We start from the raw sequence: 16,634 nt of genomic DNA, 5'->3' as shown, positions 1-16,634 counted from the left end.
TGGCTGGCGAGGTTGGTGAGCCCAGTCTGCCCATCCGGTTATACTGCCGGACATTCGGTCGCACCATGACGTGGCAAACTCTGTGAGAAACGGGGGGGGGGGGGGACCAGCGGGAAGGTGTTGCCACGGATGCAGTAATGCAGGAGAGGCCATTGTAGTGACCATCTGCCAGGCATAGCCGGACAGTGACCACGCGGCGTTCACTACACCGTGAAAGGAGAGGCTATGTATTGCGCATACACTTTCCCTGGGGGGGGGCATCTAGCAGTCAGTCTAGTCCATAATCCTGTTTCGTACTATGGTCAGTCAGTTGCCTTGGAGGGCCAACAAAGAAGGCATAGAGGTCAAAACCTTCTCCTCATGTTGCCTCTTAGCACTGAGTTTCAGAGATTTACTGTCTCTGAGTACGGAGGCTCCCATTTCTTGCCATGGCTAAGTGGCCAATGATGGACCTGTCCTCCATGAATCTGTCTAATTTCCTTTTAAAGCTATCTGTGCTAGAGGTCATCACCACATCCACGGGTGGCATCCAGTATGCAGGTCACAGCTCTGGAGCTGCTGGCCCCAGGTTCCAGATTCAAGGCCTTGTGATGTCTGACACACGTGGGGAGCAGCTGACCAGCATGAACATAGTGTAGGCCTCTGTTGAACCATGATTTGTGAGACAGTCTTCATCTCAGTGTCAGCACTTCATCAACAATTTGTAGATAATACTTTATAATATGTGGAGATGCTATTGAAAAAATACTTCTAATTGTTCCTTTATTATAAATTCTTCAATTTGGTATTCCTTCCATATCCAGATAAAATACCTTAAGTAGTTTCAGTAGAAACTTTGTATAAAGCCATTTTAGGTAAATATCTAGTAGTTCAAATAGGGACCTCGGCATAAATCTTAGAAGGTTTTCAGACTTTTGAACCTCTCTTTTCTGTACTTCATTTTGTGTATAATATGTACAGATTAATTAATATTTAAAAGTTGAGGTTTTTGTAATTGACCACTGTCTGATGGATTGATTTGTAACTAGACAGGAACATCTTAGAATTAAAGAGTGAAGATTCAAAAAACACCATGATAATATGTCGCAGGGAGTCATGTTTATTTTGTAACAGTACTCATTAAGGTTGTTCTTTTGATTATGTAGTTAGCCCTCCGATTGTCCTTACGTTTACTTTGGCTGAGGTGTGTGCAGTTAAATGCCACTGTGAAAATTACTGGAAAACATTAACATGTTATTGTAAGCAGCTCTACTGAGCCTGATGGGAAGTAAAATTTATAAATAGCCTCATCTGTATGCACAGGGTAAATTTCTGCTGAGCTTTAACAACAGCTATTATAAGATGGTTTATGTGGCTTTCTTTCTGTTACGAGTATATTCATTAATTTGATTAAATATAACAGGCATTGAAGTCTTGTGTTGCCTAATACTGTATTCATTAATTATACAGATTGCGTAAGCTTTCTGGTTCTCCATTGTCCCTAAATGCCAACACAAACACACCAATAATTCTTTTTAGTCATGGAGGTAGGAAAGTTGAAATATTATATACTCTGAGGAGGATCTAACCATTCTTCAAGGAGCCTTCCTCCGGCCTGAGAAGGCTTCCTCCAGTTTAAGTTCCAGAGGAGTTCCAGGAAATTAGAGGCTAGTCAGTCTGACTTCAATACCGGGGAAGTTGGTGGAAACCGTTATCAAAGAGAGAATTAGTAGGCATTTTGATGAACAAAAGTTATTGAGGAAGACTCAGCATGGGTTCTGTAAGGGAAGTTCTTGTCTCACTAACCTGTTACAGTTCTTTGAGGGGGTGAACAAACATGTGGACAAAGGGGACCCAATGGATGTTGTTTATCTTGACTTTCAGAAAGCTTTTGATAAAGTTCCTCATCAAAGGCCCCTTAGTAAGCTTGAGAATCATGGGGTGAAAGGACAGGTCCTCTTGTGGATCAAAAACTGGCCAATTAATAGGAAACAGAGTGAATATAAATGAACATATGAAGCTGCCTTATACTGAATCAGACCTTTGGTCCATCAAAGTCAGTATTGTCTTCTCAGACTGGCAGCGGCTCTCCAGGGTCTCAAGCTGAGGTTTTTTTCACACCTATTTGCCTGGACCCTTTTTTGGGGATGCCAGGGATTGAACTTGGGACCTTCTGCTCCCCAAGCAGACGCTCTACCACCGAGCCACTGTCCCTCCCCTCACTGTCCCTGTGAAAATGAACAGTTTTCACAGTGGAGGGTGGTAAGCAGTGAGGTACCACAGGGCTCAGTACTGGGCCCGATGCTTTTTGACTTGTTCATTAATGATTTGGAGTTGGGACTAAGCTGTGAAGTGGCTAAACTTGTGGATGACACTAAAATGTTCAGGGTGCTGAGAACCAGAGAGGATTGTGAGGCACTCCAAAGGGATCTGTTGAGGTTGGGCAAGTGGGCGTCAATGTGGCAAATGAGGTTCAACATGGCCAAGTGCAAAGTAATGCACGTTGGGGCCAAAAATCCTAGCTATAAATACAAGTTGATGGGGTGTGAACTGACCAAAAGAGAGATCTTGGGGTTGTGGTAGATAACTTGTTGAAAATGTCGAATCAGTGTGCAGCTGCAATAAAAAAGGCCAACGCCATACTGGGAATTATTAGGAAGGGAACTAAAAACAAATCAGCCAGTATCACAATGCACAAGTGGTTGTTTTCTGAGTACTTGCTAGATGCCATAGTATGGATCTTAGAGGATGTTAAAACCCAGTGGAATTCACAGAAGGTGGCAGAATAAATTGCTTTATATCTAGCAGACACTTCTTCTGTTCGTGGATTTGTGGAGCTGTCTTGCAGTGTCCCGGGTAGTCACCATCTCTGTCTTTGCAACAGCAAGCTTGATCAGCATAGGATACAAACATGGTGTGGGGATGGGGGAGGGGAGACATCTGGTAGCTGGTGTGTAGGGTATTGGTAATTGATTGTTGATGCCTAGGTACAAGAGTAGCAGACAACTGGTGATCACTTTACCCCACTTCCCAACACAGCATGAGATCCTCAGTTGGTCTTAGGAAAATGGATCCCCACCCCCCTCCCACTCTGCATACTTAATTTCTTTTGTCCTCAGCCTATCTCACAGTTTATGTAAGAGTTTTCCTTTGGACTTCAGCTGACAGTAGCATGCATATGCAAGTTGTGGGAATGATTTTTAAACGCTTCCTTCAGAAGACAATTTCCACATTGAGAGCTATTGTAGTACGGTGTTGAGAGCATCAAACTTGAATCTGGGAAACTGAGATTCATATCCCCAGTTTGCAGTGGAAGCTTGCTGCATGACCTTGGGCCAGTCCACACACTCTTAGTGTAACCTACTTCACAGGATTGTTGTGAGGATAAAATGGAGGAGAGCAGAACAATGCAATCCCCTTTGTAGGGCTGGCCCTACCATTAGGCAAACTAGGCGATTACCTAGAGTGCCAGTGTAATGGACTGAAAGCAGTCTGCATGAGTGAAAGTTGAGAGGGTTGCTGTGATTGGCTTGCCGCTTCCATGGTAATGAATGAACCAAGTGGAAGGAGACAGCCAGGGGGGGGGGGGGGAATCTCCTCAGTTTTCAGTTCGGTTTTTGAGATTGGAGCTGAGAGCAGATTGAGTGGGAGTTCAGTTCAGTTTAATTGTGAGAAGGGGTTAACTATAGCACTTTCTGGGGAAAACTCTCAAGGTTGTGGCACAAAGTGTCACAAGGCAGAGTAAGACTATAAATCTCTGCTGAGGAGTTCCGCCAGACCAAAGGGCAGACTCCTGATTCTAAGCTAGAATACCAAAACACACGCACTGTGAGAGGGACAAAAGGTTCTTGTGGCTGTGTGGAAATCCCAGAAGTCAGACAGAGATCCTAGCTATGAAATGGGACTTAACACGAGTGAATGAGTTGCTAGTGTGAAGAGCCCTCAAGGGTGTTAGTGTCCAGGATATTAGTTCTACAGTCTAGAGGATACCTATTTGCTAGGGGAAAGGGCCCATGAAGGGAAGATCTGTTACAAGTTCATTCAGTCCTCCGGGTGACTGCGATAGTGTGTGCAAATATATTTCAAAAGCCGAAACCAGCTTTAATAATCTTTCTGTAGTGAATGAGTGTTATCCAGTGTGAGGAGAACATTGTTTGTTTCTGCATTACAGTATCAGCCTGCCAACATCAGTAGTGTTCTTGAGTTTATTATTATTTGATTTTATGCCTGCCAAATGATTTTTATAAACAGTCATCTGATATTATTTCCTCCCTTCCTAGCCTTTCTGTACATAATAAATCTATTATTTGGTTGAACTTTTAAAACGCTATCAGTGCCTTCATTATTTCTGACAAGGTTAATTTTGGGTTCTCCTGAGGTACTGGATAAAGATAACAAAATTTAGAGTGGTCCCTTTTTTACCCGCTGACCCTAATGACCCTCACAGCTGGCCTTCTGGGGGCACCGAATTGGTGATGCTATCAGTGCAGGGGGGAGCACAAGTTAGCCTAGGGTACCGGACAGTCTAGCATTGCCCCTGCCACTTTGTAATCCTCAGTGTAAACCACGGAGGAGAAAGACGAGGTATAAATGAAATAATAATCAGTCTTTCTGCCATTGAACTCTTTTATGTGGCTGAAGATACTGTGGCATGTTCTAGTCCATACAGCAAATTCATTTAGAAGTTGTTACAGGAATATTAGGGCTCACTGTTGACATGATTAAACAGATTATTTCACTCCACAATACAGCCAATACTGCCCTGCTTGGTAATGGTGGATAAGCTGTTTTTTAAGGAAGGTAATCACTAAGGGACTCCTGCTAAGCATCTGAGGAACACCATGTCCCTAGAAACAGCTGTAATATGTTTTCGGGGTGTGTGTGTGAGAGAGCATCAAAAGTATTCATAATTACCCTTATATGTCAGTAAAGAAAAACTTGACATTATCCACTCTCTCTTGCAGAGAAGGAAAAGCTCTTTCTCTCTAATGTTAACTGTAGCTGCATAACAGTACTTGTTTATCAAGTTCAGAAGCAGTCGCTTGGCAGTTGAGTAAGAAGGATCTCACTGACTGCCCTCCAATGGAGGGGCTGCACAGAAGAATGGGGAGGCTGAATGAAGAGGCTACCCCGCAGTGGCTACAGCCCTGGTGTTTCTTTATAATTTGGAGTAGAGTTTTGAAAAACTGTTTGGGAAAAGTCCAGTTAATTAGATAAGAGACTGTACTCAGAAAGGAAAAATATTGTGTCTTTAAGGCAGGAGTGGGAAATCTCTGACCCTAGGGCCATTTACGGCCCTCGACATCACTTGGTCTGTCCCTTGGAGATTGCTGGGCCAAGCCAAACCACGTGGTGACCTCCCTGGGGCCCAGCTAGCCGGCGAGGAGTGTGGGGCCCAGCTGCACTGTGCAGCAGCCTCGCCGGGGCCGGGCTGGCCAGCAGGGATTGCAGGGCCCAGCCATGCTGCGCAGCAGCCTCCCTGGTGGCTGGCTGGCTAGGATCTCTCCAGGGTCTGGAAATGTCACTGTCACAGTTCAGGTAAGTTTCCTCCTTATTTCTTTATTTCCCTTTGTTTCTATTTCTTCCTCCCATTTCTTGGTTTCCATTTATTGCTCTTTCTTCCCCCATTTCTTTATTTCCCTTTCTTCCTCCCTTTCTTTACTTTCTTTTATTACCCGTTCTTTCCATTTCTTCCCCACATTTCTTTCTTCCCCTTTCTTCCCCAATTCCTTTGTTTCCATTTATTGCTCTTTCTCCCCCCATTTCTTTATTTCCCTTTCTTCTTTCTTTACTTTCCTTTATTACCTGTTCTTTCCATTTCTTCTCCACATTTCTTTATTTCCCTTTATTCCCCCATTTCTTTATGTCCCTTTCTTTCCATTTCTTCCCCCATTTCATTATTTCTCCTTCTTCCCTCCTTTCTTTATTCCCCTTTCTTCCTCCCCTTCCCCCCCATTTTTTTATTTCGATTTCATTTCCTTTCTTTCCCCATTTCTTTCTTTCCCTTTCTCCCCCCCTCCTCTGTGGAGCCTGAGTGGTGGGCATTCTGTAGGACTGCTGTTGGGATATGTAGGTGCCTTTAAAGGTCTGCTGGGAGCAGCTGCAGTTTCTGTATGAAGGGAGGGGTGGAGGTGGGAGCCAGCTACCACCAGTTCAGTTTGCACTTGATTATCCCAGATGGTGTCGCCTAATATGCTAATGAGTGTGTGACCTAATATGCTAATATTAGGGGATGTAGTATAATATGCCAGTGAGTTCCGGCTGGGATTTTTCTACAAAAAAAAATGCCTAGGGTGGCGGGTTGTGTGTGTGTGTGTGTCAAATTAGGCTCTCCTCACATGATTTCAAAGAGAAAAACAATTATTTGCATTAATTTTGTCAGCCTGAATCGTTCTTGCTAGGCGGAGCACTGTTTTTTAAGTTGATAATTTTGTATGGACCGTGAATGATGTTATAAATATCCAAATGGCCCTTGGCAATAAAAAGGTTCCCCATCCTTGCTGTAAGGTATAACAAATTAGCATGCAAACTGATTTGAGCTCTTGTAGTATTTGTTGTGAGCTCTTGTAGTATTAGTGCTTATAGAGACACTTTCTTCATTTGTTGCTGAAGGTGCTATCAGGTTAATTTGTTTTTGTTTCCATTGTGTTTAGGTGTTTCTTTCCAAACTTCATAAACATACAGGGTTGTACAGTAGCAGATATTTGAGAACAATCTTTATCTTTGTAAATGGCCAGTGTTCCTATATAACTGACTAGGGATGGGCATGAACTGGTTCATGAGTCAAATTCAACACAAACTTGGCTCAGTTCAGAGCCCTTAAACCGATGTTCGGGAAAGGAGCTTTCCACAAACATTTACTGGACTTTTGTTTAGTACAGCTGTTCAGATCATTTGAACCTAACAGCTGAGTGGTGCAGGTTTGCAGCTGACCTGTTAAGCTTAAATGGCTGTGAGCCATTTCACCAGTTGGTTTTGCTTCCCCCTGCTTCCAAGCAGAGGAAAGCAAAATGGACTTCTGAAATGACTGTCAATCATTTCAGCCTAACAGCTGACAGGCAGACATGCCTCACTGATAGGCTGAAATGGCTGATAACTTCCAAGTGGGAGGAAGCAAAATGGACTGCCATTTCTGCCTCACAGCAGGCAGGCTGTTAGGCTGAAATGGCTGCCAGCTGGGTTGCATCAGTGCTTAGTTCTTGTGACCCTTTCTTACACACCCAGGGAAATGCTGATTGTCGCTTTGGCGTCAGGACAGGGCTGGCTTGCCCACTAGGCAAACTGGACAATTGCCTAGGATGCCAGGAGGGAGGGGTGCCAAATTGGGCCCTCTCCCCTCCCCATACCCAAGGCAAATGTCTAGTTTATACCCCCCACTGTGCCACCACTGCCTCTTCCTCCTCTCCCTTCCCTTCTGCGCCGATTCTAAGGGTAGCGCAGATTCTAGTTGCACTCAGTGCACCGGGGGGGTGGGGTGCAGCGGAGCGCAGCACTGCCACAGGGGAAGGGAGGGGACAGCTGCTGCTGCAGCAGCATTTTACCACCAATCAGCTGATCGGCGGTGGGAGGTGCAGCAGGTGGCATCTGTCTGGGGCGCCATGCACCCTAAGGCCGGCCCTGCGTCAGGAAGCCATTTTTCTCCAGATCAGTTTGGCCAGGGATCCTGGAGGGTTTTTTCCCATCTTCTGGGTATGGAAAAGGTGTCAGTGGGGGTGTGTGGGAGGGAGGTGTTCATAAATTTCCTTCATTGTGCAGGGGGTTGGATTAGATGACTTTGGAGGTACCTTCCAACTCTGTGATTCTATAAGTCTGTTCCCAATTCCTTATTTGTAATTCCAACCTCAAATATGCAAGTTACTTTAAAAACAAAACAAACCTCTGCATCTCAATATAGTATCTGGTTTCCTTGAACTATATATCTCTATATTCCAGAGACTGTTCCTTACAACAAGACATCTCCTATATGGGGGTGTTTCCAAGGAGCTTTTAGGATTATATTGAGAATAAGAACTGAAACACCTGCATGCCCACTGCACTCCAAAATAAGATTTAGTCCACCACATATCAGACACTTTTGGGGGACTCTGACCTCCAAGTAGACCTGTGCCATTCCCTGGTCCAAAAAGCAGTTGTTGTTGTTACTACTGCCGCTGCTGCTACCACTACTACTTACTGGACTTCATCGCACCTCTCTGTAGATGAGCTCAGTTTTGTGCTAATGCTCCAAAAATGGGGCACCTCCAGGACAAATACCAATTTATGAACTAGGGGGAAGCTTGAGCCCAGACTGTTACCAATAGCAGTCTTTGACAAGTGGGATACTGACAGTAGACTTTGCTGGGAACATGCAGAAAGAAGCAGTCGTTCACATTTGTGGCCCACAGGTCATGAAGAGTGTGATGGAATTTGTCCTTCAGTCCTGGTCCCAATTTGACCTTCATACCTTGGTCCCTTCAGCTCCTTCTTGGGCTTGTGCCCCTTTTGGTGGGTGCTATTCAATTTCCTGTGACTAGGATGCGCTGCCACCACCTGTTTAATTTAGGGTTCCCGACTGAGAGGAACAGGACTCCCAATCTTTCTTTCCAGTTCTGAGGCCTGTGCTCAAGGTCCTCTGCTACCCAGCCCCTGGTTATCACAGAGAGCAAAGTTGTTACTCAGGAGATCCTTGGAAGATTGGCACCCCTGCCAACTGCATGCCTTCTAACTTCCTGGGACTCCCCTCTTACAGTAGTGTGGTCTAAAGCGGTTGGGGAAGTATGTGGCACAGAGCTGTACTACCAGCATTCACAATAGTAAAAGGTAATCAGAACCAAATAAAAGTTGGTTTTAGGCACATCCTTCTATCCATGTTTTAAAAACTTGCCCTACTAGATGTTTGAGCAAACATGAACATATGAAGCTGCCTTTTACTGAATCTGCCTTTTACTCAATCCATTAAAGTTGATATTGTCTACTCAGACTGGCAGTGGCTCTCCAGAGTCTCAAGCTGAAATTTTCATGCCTATTTGCCTGGACCCTTTTTAGTTGAAGATGCCGGGGACTGAACCTGGACCTTCTACTTACCAAGCAGATGTTCTACCACTGAGCCACCGTCCCGTCCCTAAGTTTAGTAAGTTACAAAATGTTCTAAGGATACCGTATTGCTTCAGGCTTCCTGCCTCCAGCCAGGCCCAGCCACATGGTCAAATATGGTTGCTGGTTGGAGCAGCGTAGCAATCTGTTCTCTTCCAAGGCCCAGCTCTAAGAGACAGAGAGAGGGCGTGCTCTTCTGAGCAAGCACTTTTATTAATCCCCTAACTCCACACCTTTTACATCACTCTTGACCCCATTTCCTGGTCTGCCCAGGTCCCAAAGGCATTCTGGGATCACCCAGGAGTATTCTGGGAGCCTTCCTGGAAGGCATTCTGGGAAATATCCAGGAATCACCTGGAGATCTTCTTCGTGGTCTCTGTGCAGTCCCACATATGGGTTATCCGCCAGGATCGAGCCCATCCTTGGAGAATTCAAAGCAATCTTGAAGCGTTAATTTTAGCGCGCCTTCCTCTCGTCCCAGGGAGGAGGCATCGTCTGCGCATGCCTGGACGAGGGGGAGGCGCCTAACCCACTCAGTTTTTTCTTTACCGCCGTCCGAAATACACCTACCTCGCTGATCTCCCGCTTTCATTGCAATCCTCCGAACTTCTCATCTCTTCACCGTTCATCTTCTTCACTTCACTCTTCACCGGTATAGTTAAAAAAAACAAACAACTCTTCCTATCTCTTTAGACTTTCTCCCGTCCCCACCCCCCTCCGGGAGGATGGAAGGGAAGGACAAAATCACTTTTAAAAGGTGTGTCCACTGTGCTGCAAAAATCCCGTCGACCGATGGCCATTCTCTATGTCTTTTCTGCCTCGGCGAGGCACACCGCATTGATACCTGCGTGCACTGCAGCCAATTTGGCAAACAAGCTAGAAAAAAATGTGCGGCAAGGCTCAGAAGCCATTTGCTAGAGTCGTCATTGTGCCCGGCCATGTCCCACGCCTCGAGTTCTCAGACTTCGCCATCATCCCTAGCTCAAAAGGGAATGGCCCATCTTGCAGCTTCCGTGGCCTTGGTTCCCAGCAAGCCTAAGTCCGGGAAACATCCGAAGAAATCAGACGATTCCAGAAAGCGGCATCACACCGAATCGACCTCGAAGGACCCTTCAGGTCCAAATTCTCCTAAAAAACACAAGGCAAGCCATAGGCCACCGGATCCGACCTCCTCAGCACGGCCTCCCACGCCGCACCTGGCTACCAACTCCACGACTTCGGTACCGACAACCCCGGCTTCGAAATCAACCTCGACACCTGCTGTTACACCCCTCGAGATCGTTCGTATCAACTCTCGGTCACCTTCGGTTCACGAATCCTTACCAGAGCAGATACTGAGCACCGTGTCCCTGGATTCAACTAAGAGCCAGCGCCTCAACATTCTAGATGCACACTCGTTTCGGGAGGTCTCAATACCTCCACAGACAATAACTGCACCTTCCCTCGGAAGAGAGCTGTCGACTCCAAGAGAACTGCCCATTCGTATCCGAGCTAAGAGGTCTCGAAGCGGTCATAGGGAACGCTACTATTACTACACTCCATCGAGGTCCAGGTCACCATCCCCTCGTAGGTACCGAAGATACCACAGATCGCCATCTACGGGTTCTTATCTACATCGTACCCGTGAGGACTCTTGGTACCGTGAGGACTCTCAACACCGTGAGGTGCCTTACTATCGAGACTGAACACACAAAAAAGACCATCCGCGGTATCATGAGACTCCTCCGCGCCAGGAGCATTCATACTACAAAGACCGTCCCCGGTACCGTGAAGCCTCTGCTCATTACACCACGGAGCCGAAACCGTTGTCACCAGCTAGATCAATCTCGATCAGTCCAACCAAACCACGGGCACAGCCCTCGCTACCCGAACCAACCACCAAACCTCTGTATGTAGACATCCAGGAAGAATCTGAAGCAGAGCAATCTGAATCATCCCATTCCTCAACCTCAGATCTTCATTCACCAGCATCGGATATTGCTAAACCGTCTGACCTGTCTCCATCAGAGGGACCCAAATCCTACCTGGATTTATTATCCAACATGGTGAACTCCCTCAATGTCAAGCTAACCACTGACGTGACTAGAGTCTCAGATGTAGTCTACGATCTGGTGCACGCGGACCTCCCTGCAGGTTCCTCCTTTCCAATGCTTCCAGTTCATCTGGAAACTTTGAAAGAGGCCTGGGACAAACCAGCCTCAGTACCACCAATGTCAAAACGGGTCGAATCACTTTATAAGGTTCATGCCCCCGAATCTAAATTCCTCTTCAACCATCCTGCACCGAATTCGATGATAGTTCACTCATCATCCAAATCTAAGCAGACAAGACACCCCTTTCCTCCTGAAAGGGAAGGCAAAAAACTGGACACAATTGGGAGAAAAATCTACTCCCTCACCACCGCCACTATGAAAATTCAGAACTATATGGCATACTTCTCAGCGTACGCCTTTAACCTGACTACACAACTCAACACCCTGATTACCTCTCTGCCAGAGACAGCACAAAGACAAGCCTCACATGCCCTACAGGAGCTCGCGAGGGTCAGCAAGCAGCAAATCAATACGGCACGGCACGCAGCCCAGTGCTCTTCCAGAACCCTGGCATCGGCAATTGCCTTACGTCAACACGCATGGCTCAGGTCTTCATCACTGCAGCCAGACATAAAGTTTAAAATAGAGGACTTACCTTTTGACGGGCAGGGCCTATTCAATGCCACGACAGACGACATTCTGACCAATGTAGACGACAGCAGAAAGAGGGCTAAGAGATTGGGGCGTCACCCAACCGCAATCCCAGTCCATACAACAGAGAACTTGGAAGTCAAATTACTACAAGCGCTCTCGATCCCCACGACAGGCTGAACCATGGAGGCGCAAGCCCCCCCAGGCAAAACAACCCTTCCAGCAGAGAGCACGCCCTCAATCATCAAAGAAAACGACACTGACCACAAAACAGTCTCTTTGACTCCCCTGCCCCTCTCAGACAGCCTCAACATTATCCAGACATCAGACTACAGCCGTTTTACCACACGTGGGAGTCCATAACATCAGACTCATGGGTCCTGGCGATCATCCACAGGGGCTACACCATAGAGTTCAATTCAATCCCAAAACATCACAGGTTCATAACTACCCCTCCATCCCCACCTCACTATTGGAAATTGCAACCTTGCTGGACAAGGGAGCTATAGAACCAGTTCCACCACAGTACCATCATACGGGATTCTACTCCCGCTACTTCCTGGTTCCAAAGAGAGACGGGGGATTACGCCCCATATTAGATCTGCGAAAGCTCAATCTTTACATTCACCACAAAAAATTCCGCATGGTCACTCTTCAGTCTATCTTGCCACTGATTCCAGAGCAGGCTTGGATGGCATCGATAGACCTGCAAGACGCCTACTTCCACCTCACCATCAACCACCATCACAGAAGATTCCTCAGATTTGCTATCGGAGATCAACACTATCAATTCCGCGCTCTTCCCTTTGGTCTCTCAACAGCACCAAGAGTATTCACAAAATGTATGGCTGTGGTGGCAGCAATACTGCGACAACAACGAATATCCATCTACCCGTACATAGACGATTGGCTGGTTGTCGCCCAAACCAAGGAACAGCTCAAAATGGACGTTTCGGCTACCCTCTCCCTCCTGGCTACCCTAGGCCTTCAGGTCAACAGGACAAAATCCAATCTGACTCCTACTCAGACCATACAAGTTATAGGAGCGCACCTGTCAACGATCTCCCGCAAAGCCTACCTTCCAGCAGACAGAGTGCAACATATCAAGTCCTTGGCCAACAGAATAATAATGCATCGCTCCCAAACAGCTCTCATTTTTCAGAGGATGCTAGGCCTCATGGCAGCCACCACCTCTGTCCTCTGCTTCGCCAAACTTCACATGCGTCCCCTCCAGTTGTGGTTTGTCCGAACATTCCACCCTCAACTACAGCACCAATGTACCGTGCTAACTGTTCCGTCCCACATTATCCCATCGTTGCAATGGTGAACGGTGGAACATCATCTCCTGGCAGGAATGCCATTTACACAGACACCTCCTTCTGTGATTGTTACCACCGACGCCTCCAAGTGGGGATGGGGAACCCACTTGGGAACACTCACAGTGCAGGGTCAATGGACCGACTACGAAAGATCCCTCCATATCAATTGCCTGGAGCTCCTGGTGATCCACAGAGCCCTAAGATCCTTCCTTCCGTCCCTTCACGACTGCCACGTTCAGGTCACCTCAGACAATGTGGCCACTGTCTTCTACATCAATCGGCAGGGAGGCACTGCCTCTACTTGACTATGCAAACGAGCTCTAGCCCTATGGCACTGGAGCATCACCCAGGGTATCTTCCTAACAGCAGTACATCTACCACGAGTCCAGAACATCCAAGCAGACACGCTGAGTCGCCACTTAGTCAACGACCACGAATGGACCATCAACAGTCGTTACCTTCAGCCTCTGTTCCAGACCTTTGGTACTCCGAAAATAGATGTATTTGCATCCCCAGACAATGCCCAGTGCTCCCGCTTCTACATGCGAGGCCCTTCGTCTCCACTGTCAGCAGGAGATGCCTTCCTCCAGATATGGACCGGGCCACTGCATTACCTATTCCCTCCAATACCACTCATCACGAGGGTATTACAGAAGATAAAGATGGACCACACCAATTGCATTCTGATTGCACCTTGATGGCCGCACCAACCCTGGTTCACTACTCTCCTCCTCCTATCAAACAACACATTCCTCTGGCTCCCTCAAGCTCAGGACTTAATCTCCCAGCAGGAGGGCAAGGTCCTACACCACAACCCAATGCTCCTGCGACTGACAGCATGGAGAATCAGTTTCTGAGTTTTCCACCAGAGGTCCGACATGTCCTATTCAATGCAAGGAAACCTGCCACCAGAAAATCTTATTCTCTTAAATAGAAACGGTTTTTTGAATACGCACTTCAACATAAATTTAAACCTGATCTTTCCAGTATCACTCAAATCCTAACATACACCCTAGCCCTTTCTAATGCTGGACTTTCGTACTCCTCCCTAAAGGTCCATTTAGCGGCTATCTCTGCGTTCCACCCGCATATTGAGGGCTCCACTGTGTTCTCCCACTATGCCACTAAAGCCTTTTTGAAAGGAATCCTTCACCTCCACCCTCCAATCTGGAAAATCCATCCTACCTGGAGTCTCTCACTCGTACTGAGTCAGTTGATGAAGCCACCCTTTGAACCTATGGCATCCATTCCTCTACATCTCCTGACTTGGAAAACAGCCTTGTTGGATGCACTTACCACTGGCAGGAGAGCTAGCGATATCTGCGCCTTTAGAGCGGACCCGCCATACACGGTTTTCCACCACAACAGAGTAGTGCTACGCCCTGCCCCTGCATTCCTACCAAAGGTGGTCTCAGCGTTTCATGTAGGAAAACCCTCGACTCTACCTGCTTTCTTCCAGCACCCTGGAGATGCAGGACAACGAACTCTACATAACTTAGACGTACGCAGGGCTCTTGCCTTCTACATTGAAAGGACACAACAGTTCCGAGAAGACACAAGACTATAGCATATGCAACCCACAATCAAAGTACAAAAATCTCAACACAGAGATTTTCAAAGTGGATTGTGGCTGCCATTACATTATGCTATGAACTGGCAAAACAGCCCATACCAGAACATACACAAGCTCACTCTACTAGAGCCGTTGCAATCTCAACAGCTTTCTGCAAGGGCGTCCCAATGGAGGACATCTGCGCCGCTGCGGTTTGGTCGTCCCCATCCACATTCGCCTCACACTATGCTTTAGACATCCGTGCCCAGCGTGACACGTCCTTCGGACAAGCTGTGCTGCAATCAATCTTTGACTGATGCCCCCTGCCATTCACACTGTGAGTACAACCTTATTCTTCTTATAAATAACTAACCGTGCTTTTTGGTTACAGATCCAGCACCCGCCTCCTGACAGAATAGCTTGCCAGTCACCCATATGTGGGACTGCACAGAGACAACGAAGAAGATAGGTTTCTTACCTGTAACTGATGATCTTTGAGTGGTCATCTGTGCAGTCACACATGCCCACCCTTCCTTCCCTGCTGCTGGATGCTTGTTATCAGTAGAATTGGTCCACCTATATGGCGGCAGGAAGAAACTGAGTGGGTAGGCACCTCCCCCTCGTCCAGGCATGCGCAGATGATGCCTCCTCCCTGGGACGAGAGGAAGGCGCGCTAAAATTAACACTTCAAGATTGCTTTGAATTCTCCGAGGTTAGGCTTGATCCTGGCGTATAACCCATATGTGTGACTGCACAGATGACCACTCGAAGATCATCAGTTACAGGTAAGAAACCTGTCTATTTCTAACACCAAATACCTTGGTTCCTCTACAAGCCCAGTTGTTTGCATAACTATGGCTGGCAATTGACTTAGCTTTCTGCTCTTCCAGAGAGAAGAGATAAAGAATGATTTTTGAAACTCAGATTGGCTGTGGGGGGGAGGAGAAGGCATTCCCTCACGAAGGGTTTTAAAATTGAGCACCAGAACCTTAAACTGGATACAGAAACTAATCAGCAATCAGTGAAGCAACCTCCGAGTAGTGGCGAGGTGTTTCAGTCTTCCAGTATCAGGACTGACCTCTCTGAGGTTTGCTTTTGTTTATCACAAACATTTTAACATAACATATACACACTTGCCCATTTTTATTTTCCTCTTGCGTATACACAATATTGTACTTCTGTCCAACTCTCACTTAATGGTGGTTGGAATTTTTAGAAGTGGTTTGTTGCCCCTAGAAAGAGATTTGGGAACACTTTTTGTGCATATGGAGCTCTTTCTCATTGTGAAGAGACTGTGTCTTTTCACTTGCATGCATGAGAAAGAGAAACTTAGCATTGTTAGAGGCTGCAGCTTAGATCCATTAGATCATTTCCATGGATGTAAAGATTCTTGCCTACAGTGTGACTTTCTAGTCTCCTCTTCACACTGCAGCAATAACTTACAAACAGGGAGCCCGATATGGAGTCATTTTGTTCAGCAGCAGTAGGAGTGAAGCAAGAATATCAAAGCTCTCCAGTCTAAATCCTTCCGCCTGTCGAAGCTTTCCCAGGCTTTTTGTGCAAGTAATGTATTACTTGGTTTTTGCATTTCCTGGGCCTGTTGATCAAATAAAATAGATACATGAAAAGCAGACATTTTAATTGTGTATTTCTGTCCTGTATTCATGTTCAAAGAGCATGTCAGAGTAAAATGTGCTCTTGTGTCATTTGCATAAATGTCTTTGCTATCAACATTCCTACATTCTTTTCTCCTTCCACCCCCCCCATGATATCTAATCTAATTATTAACTAACACTTTATTTCTCTTCCATGTTCTCAAACATGCCACAAAATTTTAGAAATAATGAGTTTGATGGTGGGTTAATTTGAACAGCATATAATTTCTGCAAAATAGACTATTCCATAAATGCAGGGTGGTTTTGTGCCAAAATTATTCCTAAATGCACAACAGCCTTCAGTCATATAAAGATCTTCCCTTTTATACTGAAAAGAGTTTTATAATTGTTTTCCTTTCTTGAAAGCAAGTTT

At 46.3% G+C, this 16,634-nt stretch overlaps 1 protein-coding gene across 3 annotated transcripts in view; it reads left to right on the top strand.

Moving 5' to 3' along the window:
• The window catches only part of THADA (THADA armadillo repeat containing), a 313,338-nt gene that overhangs the window by 176,099 nt on the left and 120,605 nt on the right, over positions 1-16,634 (top strand). The window lies entirely within an intron of this gene.

This window comes from Heteronotia binoei, chromosome 1 (assembly GCF_032191835.1).
Source record: "Heteronotia binoei isolate CCM8104 ecotype False Entrance Well chromosome 1, APGP_CSIRO_Hbin_v1, whole genome shotgun sequence".
Classification (NCBI taxonomy): Eukaryota; Metazoa; Chordata; class Lepidosauria; order Squamata; family Gekkonidae; genus Heteronotia; species Heteronotia binoei.
Note: the sequence above shows the minus strand (reverse complement) of the source record. Positions and strands in the feature narration are given on the sequence as shown.